Source organism: Arachis hypogaea, chromosome 4, assembly GCF_003086295.3.
Source record: "Arachis hypogaea cultivar Tifrunner chromosome 4, arahy.Tifrunner.gnm2.J5K5, whole genome shotgun sequence".
Classification (NCBI taxonomy): Eukaryota; Viridiplantae; Streptophyta; class Magnoliopsida; order Fabales; family Fabaceae; genus Arachis; species Arachis hypogaea.
Window position 1 is genome coordinate 57,450,335 of NC_092039.1, and position 24,681 is coordinate 57,475,015.

Genomic DNA, 24,681 nt, shown 5'->3' on the forward strand with positions numbered 1-24,681 from the left:
TGATATTATTGACTCCCTGGTGGAAGAGGTCTATATGACTGAGAGTCTCGAATCAGAGCTAGAGGACATTTTTAAAGATGTTCAGCCTGATCTGGAGGAACCAGAGGAAATAAAAGAACCTCTGAAAACTCCTCAGGAAGAGGAGAAACCTCCTAAACCCGAGCTCAAACCACTACCACCATCCCTGAAATATGCATTTCTGGGTGAAGGTGACACTTTTCCTGTAATCATAAGCTCTGCTTTAGGGCCACAGGAAGAGAAAGCATTAATTCAAGTGCTAAGGACACACAAGACAGCTCTTGGGTGGTCCATCAGTGATTTCAAGGGCATTAGCCCAGCCAGATGCATGCACAAGATTTTACTGGAGGGTGACGCCAAGCCAGTGGTTCAACCACAAAGGCGGCTGAATCCAGCCATGAAGGAAGTTGTGCAGAAAGAGGTCACTAAGTTACTAGAGGCTGGGATTATTTATCCTATTTCTGATAGCCCCTGGGTAAGCCCTGTCCAAGTCGTCCCTAAGAAAGGTGGCATGACAGTGGTTCATAATGAAAAAAATGAACTGGTTCCTACAAGAACAGTTACAGGGTGGCGTATGTGTATTGATTATAGAAGGCTCAATACAGCCACCCGAAAGGATCATTTTCCTTTACCATTCATAGATCAGATGCTAGAAAGACTAGCAGGTCATGAATACTACTGCTTCCTGGATGGATATTTAGGTTATAATCAAATTGCAGTAGATCCCCAGGATCAAGAGAAAACGGCATTCACATGTCCATCTGGAGTATTTGCATACAGAAGGATGCCATTTGGCTTGTGCAATGCACCTGCAACCTTTCAAAGGTGCATGCTCTCCATCTTCTCTGATATGGTGGAGAAGTTTCTGGAAGTCTTCATGGATGACTTTTTAGTATTTGGAGACTCATTCAGCTCCTGCCTTAACCATTTAGCACTTGTTCTGAAAAGATGCCAAGAGACCAACCTAGTTTTAAACTGGGAAAAATGTCACTTTATGGTGACTGAAGGGATTGTCCTTGGGCACAAAATTTCAAACAAGGGAATAGAGGTGGATCAAGCTAAGGTAGAGGTAATTGAAAAATTACCACCACCTGCCAATGTTAAGGCAATCAGAAGCTTTCTGGGGCATGCAGGATTCTATAGGAGGTTTATAAAGGATTTTTCAAAAATCGCCAAACCTCTGAGCAATCTGCTAGCTGCAGACACGCCATTTGTGTTTGACACAAAGTGTTTGCAGGCGTTTGAGACCTTGAAAGCTAAGCTGGTCACAGCACCAGTTATTTCTGCACCAGACTGGACATTACCCTTTGAACTAATGTGTGATGCTAGTGACCATACCATCGGTGCAGTATTGGGACAGAGGCATAACAAGCTTCTGCATGTCATTTATTATGCTAGCAGTGTTTTAAATGATGCCCAGAAAAATTACACAACCACAGAAAAAGAATTACTTGCAGTGGTTTATGCCATTGACAAGTTTAGATCCTACTTAGTAGGATCAAAAGTGATTGTGTACACTGACCATGCTGCTCTTAAATATCTACTCACAAAGCAGGATTCAAAGCCCAGGCTTATAAGATGGGTGTTGCTTCTGCAAGAGTTTGATATAGAAATAAGAGACAGAAAAGGAACAGAAAATCAAGTAGCTGATCACCTGTCCCGGATAGAACCAATAGCAGGAGCATCCCTCCCTCCTACTGAGATCTCTGAAACCTTTCCGGATGAGCAATTGTTTGCTGTTCAGGAAGCTCTGTGGTTTGCAGACATTACAAACTATAAGACACAAGGTTCTCCTTTTGTAACCATGGAGAGGAAGCATGAAGAGCTTCTCTCAGTTCAGAGTCAAGAAGAGCCCACACAGTCAAACTCTAAGTTTGGTGTTGTGAGGCCACAACCAAACTCTAAGTTTGGTGTTAAGACACCATATCCAAACTCTAACTTTGGTGTTGGCAACTATACAACATTGACCTGATCACCTTGTGGCTCCATGAGAGCCACTGTCAAGCTATTGACATTAAAGAAGCGCTTGTTGGGAGGCAACCCAATTTTATTTATCTAATTTTTATTTTATTGTTATTTTGTGTTTTATTAGGTACATGATCATGAGGAGTCACGAAAAAAATCAAAAAAATTAAAAACAGAGTCAAAAATAGAAGAAAAAAATTTTTCACCCTGGAGGACGCACGGGCTGGTGTTCAACGCCAGTAAGGTGCATCTGGCCGGCGTTCAACGCCAGAACAGAGCACCATTCTGGCGCTGAACGCCAGAAACAAGCAACATCCTGGCGCTGAACGCCAGGAATGTGCCCAGAGAGGAAAAACTGGCGCTGAACGCCAGTAACAAGCATGAAACTGGCGTTCAACGCCAGAAACATGCTTTACATGGGCGTTGAACACCCAGAACGTGCACCAATGGGCGTTTAAACGCCAGAATGGTGTGCCAAGGCAATTTACATGCCTATTTGGTGCAGGGATGGAATTCCTTGACACCTCAGGATCTGTGGACCTCACAGGATCCCCACCTACCTCGCCCTCTCTCTTTCCATTCATGGTCATTCCTTCTATTTTTCATTCACCACCTACATCTATCCATTCTTCCCCATACACCCCACCTACCTTTACAATTCAACTTCTCTTTCCCACCCAATCCCACCCATATAGCCGAATCCATCTCCCCTCACTCACCTCCATTTTCTTCTTCTTCTTCTTCCTCTCTTCTTTCTTCTCTTGCTCGAGGGCGAGCAATATTTTAAGTTTGGTGTGGTAAAAGCATAGCTTTTTTTGCTTTTCCATTACCATTAATGGCACCTAAGGCCAGAGAAACCTCAAAGGGAAGACAAAAGCTTCCACCTCTGAGTCTTGGGAGATGGAAAGACTATAAGCCGTCATAGCTCAGTGGTAGAACATGTGGCTGCAAATCAAGAGATCCCTGAGATACCTCAGGGAATAAGTTATCCTCCACACAAATATTGGAAGCAACTAAGGGTAGAAACACCAAAATTACTAGGAATCATTCAACAGAAGCAAGGAAGAGACATAGAGGAGCTCAAAAAGCACCATTGGACCTTCAAGAAGGCGCCACCCTCACTCAGGTGGATTCATTCCTTGTTCTTTATTTCTTTCTGTTTTCGGTTTTTAATATTGTGTTTATCTATGTTTTGTGTCTCTACTTCATGATCATTAGTATGTAACCATGCCTTAAAGCTATGAATAAATCCATTAATCCTTCACCTCTCTTAAATGAAAAATGTTTTAATTCAAAAGAACAAGAAGTACATGAATTTTGAATTTATCCTTGAATTTAATTTAATTATATTGATGTGGTGGCAATACTTTTTGTTTTCTGAATGAATGATTGAACAGTGCATATGTCTTTTGATATTGTTGTTTATGAGTGTTAAAATTGTTGGCTCTTGAAAGAATGATGAACAAAGAGAAATGTTATTGATGATCTGAAAAAAATCATGAAATTGACTCTTGAAGCAAGAAAAAGCAGTGAAAAAGCAAAAGCTTACAAAAAAAAATTGGCGAAAATAGAAAGAAAAAGAAGGAGCAGTAGAAAAAGCCAATAGCCCTTAAAACCAAAAGGCAAGGGTAAAAAGGATCCAAGGCTTTGAGCATCAATGGATAGGAGGGCCCAAGGAAATAAAATCCAGGCCTAAGCGGCTAAATCAAGCTGTCCCTAACCATGTGCTTGTGTCATAAAGGTCCAAGTGAAAAGCTTGAGACTGAGTGGTTAAAGTCGTGATCCAAAGCAAAAGAGTGTGCTTAAGAGCTCTAGACACCTCTAACTGGGGACTCTAGCAAAGCTGAGTCACAATCTGAAAAGGTTCACCCAGTTATGTGTCTGTGGCATTTGTGTATCCGGTGGTAATACTGGAAAACAAAATGCTTAGGGCCACGGCCAAGACTCATAAGTAGCTGTGTTCAAGAATCAACATGCTTAACTAGGGAAGTCAATAACACTATCCGAAATTCTAAGTTCCCAGAGAAGCCAATCATTCTGAACTTCAAAGGAAAAAGTGAGATGCCAAAACTGTTCAGAAGCAAAAAGCTACAAGTCCCGCTCATCTAATTATAATTAATATTCATTGATATTTTGAAATTTATAGTATATTCTCTTCTTTTTATCCTAATTGATTTTCAGTTGCTTGGGGACAAGCAACAATTTAAGTTTGGTGTTGTGATGAGCGGATAATTTATACGCTTTTTGGCATTGTTTTTAGGTAGTTTTTAGTAAGTTTAAGCTACTTTTAGGGATGTTTTCATTAGTTTTTACGCAAAAATCATATTTCTGGACTTTACTATGAGTGTGTGTATTTTTCTGTGATTTCAGGTATTTTCTGGCTGAAATTGAGGGAGTTGAGCAAAAATCTGACTTAGGCTGAAAAAGGACTGCTGATGCTGTTGGATCCTGACCTCCCTGCACTCGGAATGGATTTTCTGGAGCTACAGAAGTCCAATTGGCGCGCTCTCAACGGCGTTGGAAAGTAGACATCCAGGGCTCTCCAGCAATATATAATAGTCCATACTTTGCGCGAAGATAGACGACGTAACTTGGCATTGAACGCCAAGTTCATGCTGCTGTCTGGAGTTAAACGCCAGAAAAACGTCATGATCCGGAGTTGAACGCCCAAAACACGTCATAACTTGGAGTTTAACGCCAAGAAAGGCCTCTACTCGTGGATGGCTTTAGTCTCAGCCCCAGCACACACCAAGTGGGCCCCAGAAGTGGATTTCTGCACCAATTATCTTAGTTTACTCATTTTTTGTAAACCTAGGTTACTAGTTTACTATTTAAACAACTTTTAGAGACTTATCTTGTACCTCATGACATTTTCAGATCTGAATTACATACTTTTTGACGGCATGAGTCTCTAAACTCCATTGTTGGGGGTAAGGAGCTCTGCAGCGTCTCGATGAATTAATGTAATTGTTTCTATTTCTCCATTCAAACGTGTGTGTTCCTATCTAAGATGTTCATTCGCGCTTAATTATGAAGGAGGTGATGATCTGTGACACTCATCACCTTCCTCAATCCATGAACGTGTGCCTGACAACCACCTCCGTTCTACATCAGATTGAATGAGCTTCTCTTAGATTCTTTAATCAGAATATTCGTGGTATAAGCTAGATTGATGGCGGCATTCATGAGAATCCGGAAAGTCTAAACCTTGTCCGTGGTATTCCGAGTAGGATCCCGGGATTGAATGACTGTGACGAGCTTCAAACTCCTGAAGGCTGGGCGTTAGTGACAGATGCAAAAGAATCAATGGATTCTATTCCAACCTGATTGAGAACCGACAGATGATTAGCCGTGCTGTGACAGAGCATAGGAACGTTTTCACTGAGAGGATGGGAAGTAGCCATTGACAACGGTGACACCCTACATACAGCTTGCCATGGAGGGAACTTTGCACTTTTCCATGGATGGAATATTACATTACAGGAATAAATCAGACAAAGCATCTCCAAAACTCCAACACGTTCTCCATTACTGCATAACAAGTATTTATTTTATGCCCTTTTTCCTTTCTTCACTGAACTTGAAAAACACTGTTGTTAGTATCCTAACTAGGATTAATAAAATAAACATAGATTGCTTCAAACCAATAATCTCCGTGGGATCGACCCTTACTCACGTAAGGTATTACTTGGACGACCCAGTGCACCTGCTGGTTAGTTGTACGGATCACAAATTCGTGCACCACACACCTACGTTAAGAGTCACGTTAGCTATACTAACGTGGACTCTAACGTAGGAACAAAGAGGCACTAAGCAACGTTAATGGGAAAGTGATTCCCATTAACGTTCGTAAAAGGGGTACAAGCCAACGTTATTGGGAAAAGTGAGTCCCAATAACGTTGGCCAAAATTTGAGAAAGCAACGTTAGTGGTCACGTTAAGACCACTAACGTTGGATTTAACGTGGATATATCAAGGTGGAACGTTAGTGGAAAAAGTTAATGCCACTAACGTTCTCGAACACAAAGTGGCAATCAACATTAAATCTTACCAAATACCCAAAGCCTAAATCATATTTCTCTACAAGTTGGGCCCACTAAAGATGAGAACTGCTTCAACTCAAGATCCAAAGCCCACATCCAAGACTTGAACAACTCACTAGAAGATCAAGAGGAGTAGTATATATAGGAATAGTTTTGAACTATAGAGAAGCTTGGCAATTTTGGGAACTACTCTCTATAGATTTACTTTTCTGCACTTTTAGCATGGATTCTTCTTTTATACCATTTTTCATTTCTAGACCTATGAACAACTAAACCCGTTTCATTGGGTTAGGGAGCTCTGTTGTAATTTGATGGATCAATTATAGTTTTCATTCTTCTTCTTCTTTCTTTTCTCTTGATCTTACTAGAAAGCTTTCGATGTTAATTCAATTGGTTAGTTGTCTAGGAAAAGAAACTCTCCATAATTGGATCTCCTTTGAGCCTTGGAAAAGGGATAAGAAGATCATGCTAGAAATTCTTTCTCATGTTGGACCAAATTGGGCTTTGGGCGGATATAGTGACATGCAATCCTCCCAACACTTTGATTTGGAAATACATGTGGTATAATCAGTGACCACAGTTCATCTCTTCCCATGAGCAATTAAATCAAGGAATTGGGCAATTGTTCAAGCTTAGAGAGATTGGATTGCCAATGAATTGGGATCCAATCACTTAAGATTGCCAATGAGATCAATGAATGCATTGATTGAGGAAGAGATGAGAATGAACTTGATCCGGAGAATGCAACATCTCCTGAACCCAATGATTTCCCCATTTCTGATCTTACCCATTCTCTTTACTTTCTGCCATTTATTTTCATGCTCATTACCCCAAATCCCCATTTAAGATTCTGCACTTTAATTTCTGTTATTTACTTTCTGGCCATTTAAATTTCTACATCTCAATCTAAATTCTGTTTAACTCAACTAGCATATTCTTCTAACTAAAGTTGCTTGACCAATCAATCCTTGTAGGATTCGACCTCACTCTATTGTGAGTTTTACTTGACGACAATTCGGTATACTTGCCGAAGGGAAATTTGTTGAGAGACAAGTTTTCATGCATCAACTTTATGGCGCCGTTGCCGGGGATTGATTTTGAATCAACAATGATTAAGTTTGAAGATTACTAGATTGAGCATTTTTTTTTTGTTTAGTTTATTCAGTTAATTTCTTTTAGTTTATTTTAATTTCTTCCTCACCCCCTGCACCCTCTTTTATTTTTTTCGTTCCTTCTTTCTTTGATTACAATTCTGCTCACTAACCCACTAACTGTTTGATAATTTGCATCACTCACACTAACAATTACTCTAACTAGAATAGTTTCTTCATCGTATCTCTTGTTGTGTAATCTGTCTGTGTATGACAGGGAGAAGAGAAGGAGTTTCAGCATCCTTTGATTCAGAACCTGAAAGAACCCTTTGGAGACTAAGAAGGAAAGCAAGAGGGAAAAGGATTATTGGTGCTGAGGAAGAAGAGGAAGAGTATTTTGAACCCAACATGGAAGAGAATTTGGAGAACAATCATGAAGAAGAAGCCCATAATCATGTCAGAGAAGGCCATGCAAACCGTGCTGGGCAAGAAAGGAGAGTTTTAGGATCCTATATCAATCCTAATCCAGGAAACTGTGGAAGCAGCATTCAGATGCCCACCATTCATGCCAACAATTTTGAGCTAAAACCCCAGCTCATCAGTCTTGTGCAAAATAATTGCTCATTTGGAGGAGGTGCTCAAGAAGATCCTAATCAATATTTAACCACCTTCCTGAGGATTTGTGACACTGTGAAGTCTAATGGAGTCCATCCAGATGTATATAGGTTGCTCTTGTTCCCTTTTTCACTCAGTGACAAGGCATCCAAATGGCTTGAATCCTTCCCAAAGGAAAGCTTAACTAATTGGGAAGAAGTGGTGAACAAGTTTTTGGCAAGATTTTACCCTCCTCAAAGGATCAATAGGCTAAGAACTGAGGTGCAAACTTTTAGACAACAAGATGGCGAGACACTTTATGAAGCATGGGAGAGATTCAAAGACCTAACAAGAAGATGCCCACCAGAGATGTTTAATGAGTGGGTCCAACTTCACATCTTCTATGAAGGTCTTTCCTATGAGTCAAAGAAGGTTGTGGATCATTCATTAGAGGCTCTCTAAACTAGAAGAAAACCATTGAAGAAGCCATTGATGTCATTGAAACAGTTGCTGAAAATGACTACTTCTATGCCTCCGAAAGAAGTAACACCAGAGGAGTAATGGAGCTGAACCACATGGATACATTGTTAGCTCAAAACAAGATGATCACCAAGCAGCTAGCAGACTTTACTAAGAAGGTGGAGGAGAACCAAGTTGCAGCAGCCATCACCTCATCATCAGCTCAAGAAGGAGTAAACATAGGAGAAGAAGGTAACTGGGAGCAAGCCAACTATGTTGGAAACTCACTTAGACAAGTCCATGATCCATACTCCAAAACTTACAACTCTGGATGGAGAAATCATCCCAACTTTGGATGGGGAAACCCACAAGACCAAGGGCAAGATCAGAGACGCCACAACCTCAACTCCAACAACAATGCAACTCATCAAAACACCTCACAGAGATATTACCAACATCCATCTAACCAACCTTCTCAACCACCTAATCTCAACCCACCATCATTAACAAATGATAGGCTCTCAAAGATTGAGGCTCTACTTGAAAACTTATGCAAGGAAATTCAATATAGTAAGGCTTTCCAGGAAGAAGTGAAATCCAACATGCAGAATCAAGATGCTGCCATCAAGAAACTGGAAACACAAATTGAGTTCTTATTTAAGCAAGTCCCTGGACACAACAATTGTAGCAATATTAACTCAATACCAAAGGAGGAATGTCAAGCTATCACCCTCAGAAGTGGGAAGGAATTGAAGGAGACCCACAAGAAACCACCAGAGAAGAAATTGGATGAAGAAAATAAAGGACATGAAGAAGCTCAACCCTCAGACCCTAAGCCACATCAAGAAGGAGAAGCACTCAAACCATGCTTCTCAAAGGCTCCATACCCTCAGCAGCTGCAATTAAAAAAAAGGGGAGAGGACAACCAATTCTCAAGATTCTTGAAAATCTTCAAGAAACTACAAATAAACATACCCTTTGCTGAAGCAATAGAGCAAATGCCACTCTATGCCAAGTTCTTGAAAGAATTGATGACCAAAAAGAGAAGCTGGAAGAATAATGAGACCGTGGTGCTCACGGAATAATGCAACGCCATCATCCAACACAAATTGCCCCATAAATTGAAGGATCCTGGGAGTTTCCAAATCACTTGTATCATTGGGGAAATCACTGTGGAAAAGGCTTTATGTGATCTAGGAGCCAGCATAAACCTAATGTCTCTAGCAATGATGAAAAAAATGAAGATTAAGGAAGCCAAACCAATAAGAATGGCGCTGCAACTAGCAGACAGATCATTCAAATTTCCCCATGGGATAGTAGAAGATCTGCTGGTGAAGGTGGGAGACTTCATCTTTCCAGTAGATTTCGTGGTATTAGACATGGAGGAAGGAGCTAAGACTTCCATCATCTTGGGAAGACCATTCTTAGCCACTGCTGGAGCCATTATTGATGTCCAAAAGGGTGAACTTGTCCTTAGATTACATGAGGAGAATATGACATTCAATGTGTTTAAGGGCATGAGTTACCCACACAACTTATTGGGAGAATGTATGAGGTTGGACTCCGTAGAGGCTTTGGTACAAGAAACTCTTAAAGAAGAACTTGAAGCATCAATAGAAGAAGAATAAGCAGCAAGCGAAGAAGCTGCAGCCGCTGAAATACATGTTCAAGGAATGCTAGAAGAAAAGGAGGAAGGAAAAGAAGTGCCCAAACAGGAGCTTAAAGCACTGCTAACCACTCTTAAATATTCATACTTGGGAGAAAATAAAAGTTATCCAGTGATCATAAATTCAGCCCTCAGCCAAGAACAAGAGGAAGAGTTGCTTCAAGTCTTGTGAAAGCATAAGGATGCCATTGGATGGACACTTGCTGACTTGAAAGGAATCAGTTCAGCCATATGCATGCATAAGATACTCCTGGAAGAAGGTGCCAAACCGTCCATTCAGCCCCAAAGAAGGTTGAATCCATCAATGCAGGAAGTAGTGCAGAAAGAAGTTATGAAATTGTGGCAGGGTGGAGTAATCTATCAAATTTCTGATAGCCAATGGGTCAGTCCAGTTCAAGTGGTTCCCAAGAAAGGAGGAATCACTGTGGTGCCCAATGAAAGGAATGAGCTAATACCTACAAGAACCATCACAGGCTGGAGAATGTGTATTGACTATAGGAAGCTCAATGAAGCCACAAGAACAGATCGTTTTCCACTTCCCTTCATGGATCAAATGTTGGAAAGACTTGCGGGACATGCATATTATTATTTTCTAGATGGTTATTCGGGATATAACCAAATAGTGGTTGATCCAAGAGACCAAGAGAAAACATCATTCACATGCCCATATGGAGTGTTTGCCTATAGGCGCATGCCATTTGTGCTATGTAATGCACCAGCAAATTTTCAATGCTCCGTGCTCTCTATTTTTTCAGATATGATAAAGAAGTTCATTGAAGTTTTCATGGATGACTTCTCAGTATTTGGAGATTCCTTCCCTAATTGCTTAAACCATCTTGCCTTGGTATTGAAAAGATGTCAAGAAACCAATTTAGTCTTGAACTGGGAAAAATGTCATTTCATGGTGACAGAGGGAATAGTTATTGGCCATAAAGTTTCTAATCAAGGCATTGAGGTAGACAGAGCTAAGGTGGAGCTAATTGAAAAGTTACCTCCACCAAATGATGTCAAGGCGATTAGGAGCTTTTTGGGACATATTGGCTTCTACAGAAGGTTTATTAAAGATTTTTAAAAGATAACCAAGCCCTTAAGCAATCTCCTAATGTCTGATACACCATTTATTTTTTATGAGAAATGCATGCTAGCATTTGAAAACTTGAAAAAGAGGCTATCCTCAGCTCCTATCATCACCCCTCCTGATTGGAATTTACCATTCGAACTGATGTGTGATGCATCTGATTTCACAGTTGGGGCAGTGTTAGGACAGAGAAAAGAAAGTTTGGTGCATGTGATATACTATGCCAGCAAGGTCCTTAATGATACTCAAAAGAATTATACCACTATAGAAAAGGAATTGCTGGCAATAGTTTTTGCATTTGACAAATTTATATCATATCTTATTGGCTCTAAAGTTATTATTTTCACTGATCACACAGCACTCAAATATCTATTTACCAAACAAGAGTCAAAACCAAGACTAATCAGATGGATCTTATTGTTGCAGGAGTTCAACATTAAAATTAGAAACAAAAAGGGTGTGGAGAACAAAGTGGCAGACTATCTATCCAGAATCCCTTGTGAGAAGGATGATGCCCATGATACAAGTGTAAATGAATTCTTCCCAGATGAGCAACTAATGATGATTCATAAAGCACCATGGTTTGCGAATATTGCCAATTTTAAAGCAGCCGATGACTTACCCCCTGGAATCAATAAATATCAAAGAAGGAAACTCATCAATGATGCCAAATATTTCATTTGGGATGAACCCTATCTCTTTAAGAAATGCTCAGATGGAATCCTTAGGAGGTGCATCTCAGAAGAAGAATAACGAAGGGTCCTGTGGAGTTGCCATAGTGCTAGTTTGGGGGTCACTTTAGAGGAGAAAGAACTGCCACAAAAGTGTTGCAATGTGGGTTCTTTTGGCCCACTATCTTCAAAGATGCTAAGGAATTGGTGAGAAGCTGCAACGAATGCCAAAGGGCTGGCAACCTACCCAAGAGAAATGAGATGCCACATCAATACATTCTAGAACTTGAACTGTTCGATGTATGGCGAATCAATTTCATGGGACCATTCCCACCCTCATATTCAAACAAGTTTATCTTGGTGGCAGTAGACTATGTATCTAAGTGGGTGGAGGTAGTGGCGACCCCAACTAATGACAACAAGGTGGTCATAAACTTTCTTCGAAGGAATATCTTCACCAGGTTTGGAGTCCCACGAGCCCTCATCAGTAATGGACGGAGCCATTTCTGCAATAGACCATTGGAAGCCCTACTCCTGCGATATGGGGTGAAGCATAAGGTTGCCACACCTTATCATCCCCAAACAAGTGGGCAAACAGAGATATCTAATTGAGAGTTGAAAAGGATTTTAGAAAAGACTGTAGGGATATCAAGAAAGGACTGGGCGAAGAAGCTAGATGATGCTCTTTGGGCATACAGGACAGCCTTCAAAACACCAATTGGGATGTCCCCATATCAACTGGTGTATGGTAAGGCTTGTCACTTGCCGTTAGAGCTGGAGCACAAGGCCTCCTGGGCCCTTAAAACATTAAACCTAGATAGCACTGCTGCTGGTGAAAAAAGGGTTCTGCAGCTTCAAGAATTGGAAGAATTTAGATCTCAAGCCTATGAAAATACCAAGATCTATAAGGAAAAAGCAAAAAGGAGACATGACCTCAATTTGGTACCTAGAAGTTTCGAAGAAGGGCAACATGTGCTTCTCTACAACTCTAGACTGAAACTCTTTCCTGGGAAACTCAAATCAAAATGGTCGAGACCCTTCCTAGTCACAAAATTCTCACCTTATGGACACATAAAAATAATGGAAGAAGTCTCAAAGAGAAGATTCACTGTGAATGGACAAAGACTCAAACACTACTTGGGCAGCATGGGGGAGACCCCCAAACAGAAGTACAACCTCAACTAAGAAAAGAATCGTCGAGCTGGCGATGCTAAAAAAGCGCTTTGTTGGGAGGCAACCCAACCTGAGGTATTTCTCTTTTCATAAGTCTTTTAATAAAAACAATTTTAGGGGTTTGTACTTGTGACAAACAATTTTTTGTATGAAAGGATTGTTTGTTGGTTTAGAAACTATACTTGCAACGAGAATTTATTGTGAAATTCTAAACCATCAATTGTCCATTCATCAAAATGGCGCCGTTGCCGGGGATTTGCAATGGTGTTGTGTTATTGGTTATTGTACATATGTGAATATTGTGAATAGCTTGCTTTTTGGATTGCTTGTTAGTTTTTACTAGTTTTAGGACTTTGTTTCATTCTTTCTTATTAGCTTTTGTTTCTATTTTCTCTTTTCATTATAAATTCTCACTTTGGCTATGAGTTTGGTTCTAACTATGTTATAGGAAATGAGAACTACAATGAAGATATGCACCAAGGATGGGACAATCAAAGGTAGGAGGAGCCATATGCATGTGATCAATCCTCATGGCAATAACCCCCACCAATGCACTATGAGCAAGAGCCATTCTATGATGCATAACAATCCAATGGCTATGGTGAATTATGCGACTTTCAAGAACCACCACCATATGCCTATGGGTCACATCCTCAACCTAACCCTCAACCATACTCACAAGCCTCTTTTCACCAACCACCTCTATATGACCCTAATCCTTACCCACCATTCCAACAACCATATGAGCCATATGAACCATACATAGAGCCACCACCATCCCAACATCACCACTTCCAAGAGCCACCCCTCCATACCATTACCAAGATGAACCACCTACAATGTATGAAAGTTTTCAACCACAAGATGAATTCTACCTTCCACCACAACCTTCCATGGAGGAATACTCATGTCCATCGATCCAAGAGCCACATGATCCTAATCATGTTATCCAAGTGGAACAAGAGTCAAGGGATCATCTCAAGAAAGCATTGGATTAATTTCAAGCAACCATGGAGCGTGTTGTACAACAAGTAGAAAGAGTGGAGAGTGTTGAACCGTCACAACCCTACCAAGAAGAACCACCTTCCTATTATAAACCCTTTCTCCAAGACAATGAATTCTCTTATCCACCCCAATCCTCAATGGATGAAATCCTTGGCCTTATACTTCAAGGGCAAGGAGAAATGTAGGGGGAGGTACTAGAATTCACGGCCACCTTGGCCGAGGTACTAAACCGATTAGCCTTCCAATGCTTGGACACTCAAGGAACTCCCATGGCAACATGTGGAGAATCAAATGAAGAGTGATGGGTGAAAATTAGATTTCCACATAAACTCACCGGTAAGTGTATCGTGTCACATCAAGTAGTAATAATTCACAAGAGTGAGGTCGATCCCACAAGGATTGATAGATTGAGCAATTTTAGTTAGGTGATGAATTTAGTTAAGCGAATAGTTAATGATTTGAGTAATTTTTTATTAACAGAAGCTAAATTGCAAGTAAATGAAAGGGAAAGGGGAAATTAACAGAATATTAGAGTGCAGAATAAGTAAATTTACAAAACTTAAAGTGCAAGAAAGTAAAAGAGTTAAAACTTAAAGTGCAAGAAATATAAATTACTAAAACTTAAAGTGCAAAAAATATAAATTGTTGAATCTAAATTGCTGAGGAATGTAAAATTCTTGAAGAATAAAAGGAATTGGGTGCTGGGATTCAGAATTCAACAAGAAAATGCAAGTTAAAGTATATCAGAGAGCTATGAGATGCAAGAATTCAGATCTGGATCTTAGTAGCAAGAACAGAAATGGAAAATTGCTTTAAGAGACAAATAGCGAGAAAGCTTAACTCAGTTGTGAAATTCTAAAAGAGAAATTGAAGATCGAAGAAGAGCAATGAGATTAGAAGGCAGATCTAGATCTCAATTGGTCCTTCGATCAAACAGAAAAGAAATTGCAAAAGAAATGAAAATGAAAACAGCAAAGGAGATTTAGATCCAATTCTTAGAACAATTGAGAAGAAAAGCAAAAGGTGATTCTCAGAGTTAGAATCAATAGAGATCTTCAATCTCAATTCAAAACACAAAAATAGAAAGTAGAAGTTGCAAAAGAAAAGAAAATGAAAACAGAAAGCTAAACCCAATTCCCAATCCCAAATTCAAAGACAAATGAAAATTAAAAGTGAAAACTAAAAAAATGAGCTAAAGGTCAAACTAGAAAATAAGCAAAAGGTCCTATACAAAATCAAATCTACTCCTATTTATACACCTTCTATTTTAGTTACAAAGCATTTGGAATAGGCTTTTGGCTTTGGATTTGAAGAAGCAATCGATCCGGATGGCATTTCATTGAAAATGGGTTGGAGGCATGGTCCAGTGGAGCGCTCCATTGGCTTTTGTGAATGTTAAGTTCACTTAGCATTGTGTGCCCTGTCATGTGCTAATCCTCCTTGCCCATAGCTCCTTGTACATAGCGTTCACTCTTTGAATGCTACGTTCAAATTGTGAAAACTACACTTGATTGCTTGCTTTCCTTGGCTTAGAGGCACGAAAAAGGTGAAGATAGGGAGCACTACGTTGCCTTTTTCCAATGCTTCCTCTTGGTGAGTCTTCCTCCCAAGGCTTGAAGCACAAAAAATTTGTCTCATGAATGCTACGTTGCCTTTTCCAAACGCTGCTTCCTTGGCTAGTAAATTTGGTGCCCATGGGGTAGCTCTAGTATAGTGCTCCGTTCCTTCCTTTGAACGCTACCTAGCTCCCTTGGTTTGATGCTTAGCCTTGCTTCCTTGACAAAAAGCCACGAGAAAGGGAGGAAATGTGAGCGTAGAGTTCACTTCTATTGAGCACTACCTAGCTTAATTGAGCCCCCCCTTCGAGTCTTGGTGTGAGCACTTAGTGAGTTATTGAGTATGGTTTTTGGGCCTTAAAAATGCCTATCACTTGTGCTTCAATTTTATGCCAAATATAGATTGCTATATATCGTTAGAAATCTCTGAATGTTAGCTTTTCAACGCAACTAGAAGTGCGTCAATTGAAACTCTATAGCTTAAGTTATGGCCCTTTGAAGAAGGCATGCTCGCACTATTTTGGATGCCGAAAATTTTCAATTTAGTGAACGCTGGCTGTCTGGAGGCCAAAGTTTGCGCCAGCTTCCGAGGCCCAAACCTGATGTTCATTGATGAGCGGATAATTTGTACGCTTTTTGGCATTGTTTTTAGTATGTTTTTAGTGTAATCTAGTTAGTTTTTAGTATATTTTTATTAGTTTTTAGCTAAAATTCACTTTTCTGGACTTTACTATGAGTTTGTGTATTTTTCTGTAATTTCAGGTATTTTCTGGCTGAAATTGAGGGTCCTGAGCAAAAATCTGATTCCGAGACCAAAAAGGACTGCAGATGCTGTTGGATTCTGACCTCCCTGCACTCGAAATGGATTTTCTGGAGCTACAGAAGCCCAATTGGCACGCTCTCAACGGCATTGAAAAGTAGACATCCTGGGCTTTCCAGCAATATATGATAGTCCATACTTTGCCCAAAATTTGATGGCCCAAACCGGCGTGGCAAATCAGCCTCAGAAATTCCAGCGTTAAACGCCGGAACTGGCATAAAACTTGGAGTTAAACGCCCAAACTGGCATGAAAGCTGGCGTTTAACTCCAGAAAAGGTCTCTACACGAAAATGCTTCATTGCTCAGCCCAAGCACACACCAAGTGGACCCAGAAGTGGATTTTTACGTCATTTACTCATTTCTATACACCCTAGGCTACTAGTTTACTATTAATAGGATCTTTTGACATTGTATCAGACCTTATGACCTCATGACACTTTACACCTTTCTCATTGTATCTTCCACAGCATGAGTCTCTAAACCCCATGGTTGGGGGTGAGGAGCTCTGCTGTGTCTTGATGGATTAATGCAATTACTACTGTTTCTCATTCAATCATGCTTGCTTCCATTCTAAGATAATACTTGTTCTTAATCCGGATGAATGTGATGATCCGTGACAATCATCATCATTCTCAACTATGAACGCGTGCCTGACAACCACCTCCATTCTACCTTAGATTAAGTAGTTATCTCTTGGGTTCTTTAACTGGAATCTTCGTGGTATAAGCTAGAATTAATGGCGGCATTCAAGAGAATCCGGAAGATCTAAACCTTGTCTGTGGTATTCTGAGTAGGATTCAATGATTGAATGACTGTGACAGGCTTCAAACTCCTGAAGGAGGGGCGTTAGTGACAGACGCAAAAGAATCACTGGATTCTATTCCGGCCTGATTGAGAACCGACAGATGAATTCCGCTATGCTGTGACAGAGCATATGCAATCGCTTTCACTGAGAGGATGGGAGGTAGCCATTGACAACGGTGAAACCCTACATATAGCTTGCCATGGAAGGAGACTTGCGTGTTTGAAGAAGAAGACAGTAGGAAAGCAGAGATTCAGAAGATGGAGCATCTCCAAACCTCAACCTATTCTCCATTACTGCAAAACAAGTAATCATTTCATGTTCTTTTGCTTTTCACAATCAATCCTGATAATTTCTGATATCCTGACTAAGATTTACAAGATAACCATAGCTTGCTTCAAGCCGACAATCTCTGTGGGATCGACCCTTGCTCACGCAAGGTATTACTTGAACGACCCAGTACACTTGCTGGTTAGTTGTGCGGGATTGCAAAAGTGTGATTGCAATTTTGTGCACCAAGTTTTTGGCGCCGTTGCCGGGGATTGTTGAGTTTGGACAACTGACGGCTTATCTTGTTGCTTAGATTAGGACTGTTTTATTTTTGTTGGTTTAGAGTCTTTTAGTTGAGTCTAGTTTCATATTCTAAGTTTGGTGTCAATTGGATGCTTTTGTTTTTCTTTTAATTTTCGATTTTTGCATGTTCTTAGTCCCTTTTTGATTTATAAAAATTCTAAGTTTGGTGTCCTCTTTGTGTTTTTCCCTTAAAAATTTTCGAAAACTGTGTGTTTGATTTTCTAAAAATTTTAAGTTTGGTGTCTTTTTGTGTTTTTCTCTTTCCTCTTTTCAAAATCAAATCTTTTTCATAAAATTTTTCAATCATATCTTTCTAATTGCTATTTTCAAAATCTTTTTAATTAACTCATTGATTCAGTTTTCAATTTGCTTTGATCTTGTTTTCTTTTTCATTTTCGAATTTTTATTTTAATTTTATTGTTTTATTCTATTTTTTTTCTTTTCTTTTTTCGTTAATTCAAAAAAAAAAAAACAAACAAAATTTATCTCTTTGCAATCATTATCATTTCCCTTTTGTCCATTATGGACTTAAGTGGGATTAATCAGTCCAAAAGGACTCTGGGGTCATATGCCAACCCCATTACAGCTGCATATGGGAGTAGCATCTGTACACCTCCCATCAAAGCAAGCAGCTTTGAACTAAATCCTCAACTCATTATCATAGTGCAGCAAAATTGCCAGTATTCCGGGCTTCCACAGGAAGAACCTACTGAGTTTCTGGCACAGTTTTTACAAATTGCTGACAAAGTACATGATAAAGAGGTAGATCAGGATGTCTACAGACTATTACTGTTTCCATTTGCTGTAAAAGATCAAGCTAAAAGGTGGTTGAATAACCAACCTACAGCAAGCATAAAGACATGGAAACAGTTGTCAGACAAATTCCTGAATCATTTTTACCCTCCAAAAAGGATGACACAGTTAAGACTGGACATCCAAGGCTTTAAACAAGAGGATAATGAATCCCTTTATAATGCCTGGGAGAGGTATAGAGGTATGCTGAGGAAATGTCCCTCTGAAATGTTTTCAGAGTGGGTACAGTTAGACATTTTCTACTATGGGCTTACAGAAAAAGCTCAGATGTCTTTAGACCACTCAGCTGGTGGATCTATACACATGAGGAAGACAATTGAAGAAGCTCAAGAGCTTATAGACACTGTTGCTAGAAACCAATATTTGTACTCTAGCAATGAGTTCTCTCCAAAGGAGGAAGCCATGGCAGTAGTCACTGACCCTAGTCCTCAAGAACAAATAATTGAGCTTAATCAACAATTGCTCCTGATGACAGAACAGTTAGCAGACTTTAAAGAGATGCTCCATGAAACTAAAGTTGCTAACAAGAGAATAGAACTGCAGTTGAAGCAAGCAAAACAGCAAATATCCAAACAGATAACAGAGGAATGTCAAGCAGTTCAACTGAGGAGTGGGAAGACACTAAATAACACTGCTCAGAAGAGCAAAAAGCCAAACAAGGAACAATTGACAGAGGACAACCAAACCACTTTTCAAAATCCCTCTGAGGACAGTAAGAGCCCAGAGAGGAATGTTGTTGGCGTTCAAACGCCAGAAAGGGAAGGAAAGCTGGCGTTAAACGCCCATTCCTTGCCCAGTTCTGGTGTTCAAACGCCAGAAAAGGGGGAAAAGTTGGCGTTAAACGCCCAATTTCCTCCCAATCCTGGCGTTCAGACGCCTAGGGAGAATCAGACACCTGAGAGTGCTGACAGTAATCCCTCTAACAAGGCTTCTTCAACCACTTCTGTAAGGAATAAACCTGCAGCATCTAAGGTTGAAGAATATAAAGCCAAGATGCCTTATCCTCAAAAACTCCGCCAAGCGGAACAGGATAAGCAATTTGCCCGCTTTGCAGACTATCTAAGGACTCTTGAAATAAAGATTCCGTTTGCAGAAGCACTTGAGCAAATACCTCCTTATGCTAAGTTCATGAAAGAAATCTTAAGCCATAAGAAGGATTGGAGAGAAACTGAAAAAGTGTTTCTCACTGAAGAATGCAGTGCAGTCATATTAAAAAGCTTACCAGAAAAGCTTCAAGATCCAGGAAGCTTTATGATACCATGCACATTAGAAGGTGCCTGCACCAAGACAGCCCTATGTGATCTTGGAGCAAGCATCAATCTAATACCTGCATCCACTATCAGAAAGCTTGGGTTGACTGGAGAAGTCAAACCAACCCGGATATGCCTCCAACTTGCTGATGGCTCCATTAAATACCCATCAGGCATAATTGAGGACATGATTGTCAAGGTTGGGCCATTCGCCTTTCCAACTGACTTTGTGGTGCTGGAAATGGAGGAGCACAAGAGTGAAACCCTCATTCTAGGAAGACCCTTCCTAGCAACTGGACGAACTCTCATTGATGTACACAAAGGGGAAGTAACCCTAAGAGTCAATGAGGATGAGTTTAAGTTGAATGCTGTAAAAGCTATGCAGCATCCAGACACACCAAATGACTGCATGGGCGCTGACATTATTGACTCTCTGGTAGAAGAGATCAATATGGCTGAAAGCCTAGAATCAGAGCTTGAAGACATCTTCAAAGATGCTCAACCTGATCAAGAAGAACTAGAGGAGGCAAAGGAATTTTCGAAAATTCCTCAGGAGGAGGATAAGCCTCCCAAGTCTGAACTCAAACCACTACCACCATCCCTGAAATATGCATTTCTGGGAGAGGGTGACACTTTTCCAGTGATTATAAGCTCTGCTTTAAATTCATAGGAAGAGGAAGCACTGATTCAAGTGCTAAGGACACACAAGACAGCTCTTGGGTGGTCCATAAGTGATCTTAAGGGCATTAGCCCAGCTAGATGCATGCACAAGATCCTATTGGAGGATAATGCCAAACCAGTGGTCCAACCACAGAGGAGGCTAAATCCTGCCATGAAGGAGGTGGTGCAGAAAGAGGTCACTAAATTACTAGAGGCTGGGATTATTTATCCTATTTCTGATAGCCCCTGGGTGAGCCCTGTCCAAGTTGTTCCCAAAAAGGGAGGCATGACAGTGGTTCATAATGAAAAAAATGAACTGGTTCCTACAAGGACAGTCACAGGGTGGCGCATGTGTATTGACTACAGAAGGCTCAATACAGCCACCAGAAAGGATCATTTTCCTTTACCATTCATAGACCAAATGCTAGAAAGACTAGCTGGCCATGATTATTACTGCTTTTTGGATGGCTATTCAGGCTACAACCAAATTGCAGTAGATCCTCAAGACCAAGAGAAAACAGCATTCACTTGCCCTTCTGGTGTGTTTGCCTACAGGAGGATGCCTTTTGGTCTGTGCAATGCACCTGCAACCTTTCAAAGGTGCATGCTCTCTATCTTTTCAGATATGGTAGAGAAATTTCTGGAAGTCTTCATGGATGACTTTTCAGTATATGGAGACTCATTTAGCTCCTGTCTTAATCACCTAGCACTTGTCCTGAAAAGGTGCCAAGAGACTAACCTGGTTTTAAACTGGGAGAAATGTCACTTTATGGTGACTGAAGGAATTGTCCTTGGACACAAAATTTCAAGCAAGGGAATAGAGGTGGATAAGGCAAAGGTAGAGGTAATTGAAAAATTACCACCACCTGCCAATGTTAAGGCAATCAGAAGCTTTCTGGGGCATGCAGGATTCTACAGAAGGTTTATAAAGGATTTTTCGAAAATTGCAAAACCTCTGAGTAACCTGTTAGCTGCTGACACACCATTTGTGTTTGACACACAGTGTCTGCAGGCATTTGAGACCCTGAAAGCTAAGCTGGTCACAGCACCAGTCATCTCTGCACCAGATTGGATATTGCCATTTGAACTAATGTGTGATGCCAGTGACCATGCCATTGGTGCAGTGTTGGGACAGAGGCATAACAAGCTTCTGCACGTCATTTACTATGCCAGCCGTGTTCTAAATGACGCACAGAAGAACTACACAACCACTGAAAAAGAGTTACTTGCAGTGGTCTATGCCATTGACAAGTTTAGATCCTATCTAGTGGGATCCAAAGTGGTTGTGTACACTGACCATGCTGCTCTTAAATATCTACTCACAAAGCAGGATTCAAAACCCAGGCTCATCAGATGGGTGTTGCTTCTGCAAGAGTTTGATATAGAAATAAGAGACAGAAAAGGGACAGAGAACCAAGTAGCTGATCATCTGTCCCGAATAGAACCAGTAGCTGGGGCGTCCCTCCCTTCTACTGAGATTTCTGAGACTTTCCCAGATGAGCAACTATTTGCCATTCAGGAAGCTCCATGGTTTACAGATATTGCAAATTTTAAAGCTGTGAGGTTCATTCCCAAAGAGTACAGCTACGTGCAGAGAAAGAAATTAATTTCAGATGCCAAGTACTACCTCTGGGATGAACCATATCTCTTTAAGAGATGTGCTGACGGAGTGATCCGCAGATGTGTACCCAGAGAAGAAGCACAAAGGATCCTATGGCATTGCCATGGATCACAGTATAGAGGACATTTTGGAAGTGAGCGAACAGCCACTAAAGTCCTCCAATGTGGCTTCTACTGGCCTACTCTCTATAAAGATTCCCGAGAGTTTGTGCGTAACTGTGACAGTTGCCAAAGAGCTGGCAACTTGCCTCATGGATATGCCATGCCTCAACAAGGGATATTAGAGATAGAATTGTTTGATGTATGGAGAATTGACTTCATGGGGCCATTCCCACCATCATACTCAAACACTTACATTCTGGTGGCAGTGGACTATGTATCTAAGTGGGTAGAAGCGATTGCTACACCCACTAATGATACCAAGACCGTACTGAAATTCCTCCAGAAAAACATTTTCAGCAGGTTTGGCGTTCCCAGAATACTAATCAGTGATGGGGGCACTCATTTCTGCAACAAACAGCTATACTCTGCTATGGTTAGATATGGAATTAGCCACAAAGTGGCAACTCCGTATCATCCACAGACAAATGGGCAAGCTGAAGTCTCTAACAGAGAGCTAAAGAGAATCCTGGAACGGACTGTGATAGCCCGAAGAAAGGATTGGGCAAAGAGCTTGGATGATGCTCTGTGGGCATACAGAACAGCATTCAAGACTCCTATAGGAACCTCTCCATACCAACTGGTGTATGGGAAGGCATGTCATTTGCCTGTGGAACTGGAACATAAAGCCTACTGGGCAACCAGATTCCTAAACATGGATGCACAGTTAGCTGGTGAAAAGAGACTGCTCCAGCTAAATGAGCTAGAGGAGTTCAGACTCAATGCCTTTGAAAATGCAAAAATTTATAAGGAAAAGGCAAAGAAATGGCATGACAAGAAGTTGTCAACCAGAGTCTTTGAGCCAGGACAAAAAGTTCTGCTCTTCAACTCTAGGCTCAGACTGTTTCCAGGAAAACTCAAATCCTGGTGGAGGGGTCCGTATGTGATTACAGGAGTGTCACCATATGGATATGTTGAGCTTCAGGATATTGATTCTAACAAAAAGTTCATTGTTAATGGATAGAGAATCAAACATTATCTTGAAGGCAATTTTGAGCAGGAATGCTCAAAACTGAGACTTGAGTGATTCTCAGTGAAAGTCCAGCTAAAGACAGTAAAGAAGCGCTTGCTGGGAGGCAACCCAGTCATTAGGAAGTTGTATGAATTGTTCTTACAGAGGCAAGTATCAAAAATGAAGGAATTCACAGAGTTACAGAAGGATTCAGCTCAAAAAGCAGAGAAAAAGAGCTTACTGGCGAAAAAACGCCAGTAAGGGGCATTTTGGGCGTTAAACGCCAGAATGGGTACCATTCTGGGCGTTTAACGCCAGGAATGGTGCCATTTTGGGCGTTAAACGCCAGAATGGGCACCATTCAGGGCGTTTAACGCCAGGTGTGCAGCATCCTGGGCGTTCAGAAAAACGCCCAGTGCTAAAGGATTTCTGGCGTTTAACGCCAGCCAGGGCACCTGGCTGGGCGTTAAACGCCCAAAAGGGGTGCCAATTGGGCGTTAAACGCCAGAATGAGTGCCATTCTGGGCGTTTAACGCCAGAAAGGTGGGGGGACCACAATTTTGTTTTCAACTCAGATTTTTTCAAACTTTCCTTTTCTTTCCCATATTTTTCTACAAAAACACATTTCAATCTCTCATCATTCACTTTCAAATTTTCAAAAATTTAAAATCATTCTTCAAATCTTCCAAATCATTCCCAAATTTTGTTCAAAAACTCACCCTTCTTTCAATTTCTTTCCATATCTCCTCAAATCTCCTTTCAAATTTTTCTTTTTTCGAAAATCTCTCCCCCCACTCTATAAATTCATGTTTGGCTCCCCCTTTCCACCACACCATTCGAATTTCCTCTTCCTCTCTCTCTCTCTTTTCTTTTCTTTTGCTTGAGGACAAGCAAACCTCTAAGTTTGGTGTGCTTTTCCGTGATCACTAAGCCAAGATTCATCAAAATCATGGCTCCTAAGGGAAAACAAACCAATTTAAGAGGAAAGAAAGAGACTAATCCAAAGAATCTTTGGAATCAAGAGAAGTTCTTAACCAAAGAACATGAAGACCATTATCACAAAATAATGGGTCTGAAGTCAGTGATCCCGGAAGTCAAATTTGATCTGAAAGAAGATGAATATCCGGGGATCCAAGAGCAAATTCGAAATAGAGGATGGGAAGTTCTAACCAATCTTGAAATAAAGGTTGGAAGGAACATGGTTCAGGAATTCTACTCAAATCTGTGGCTAACAGATAAGCAGAGAATGACTGGAACTGCTTACCATACCTACAGAACCATGGTCAGAGGGAAAGTTATGTACTTCCATCTGGACAAAATAAGAGAAATCTTCAAACTACCTCAACTGCAAGATGATCCTGATTCCTTTAATAGGAGGATGGTGAGAGTAGATAAAGGGTTGGATCAAGTTCTAGAGGACATATGCCTCCCTGGGACTAAGTGGATAACCAATTCAAAGGGTGTCCCAAACCAACTCAAGAGAGGAGACCTCAAACCAATTGCAAGAGGTTGGCTAGACTTTATTGGGCGTTCCATATTGCCCACTAGCAACCATTCTGAGGTCACCATCAAGAGAGCAGTGATGATTCATTGCATTATGCTTGGAAAAGAAGTGGAGGTCCATCATGTGATTGCTTGTGAGATCTACACAATTGCAAATAAGAATTCCACTGAAGCCAAATTGGCTTACCCAAGCTTGATCTCCTTGCTCTGT

The 24,681-nt window shown here is 40.7% G+C and overlaps 1 non-coding gene across 1 annotated transcript; it reads right to left on the minus strand.

The window, feature by feature from the left end:
* Positions 1-7,977: 7,977 nt before the first annotated feature.
* On the minus strand, positions 7,978-8,085 carry LOC112798737 (small nucleolar RNA R71). The gene has a single exon (XR_003200334.1). It is a non-coding gene; the product is annotated as a small nucleolar RNA R71 (small nucleolar RNA).
* Between the last annotated feature and the right edge of the window lie 16,596 nt (positions 8,086-24,681).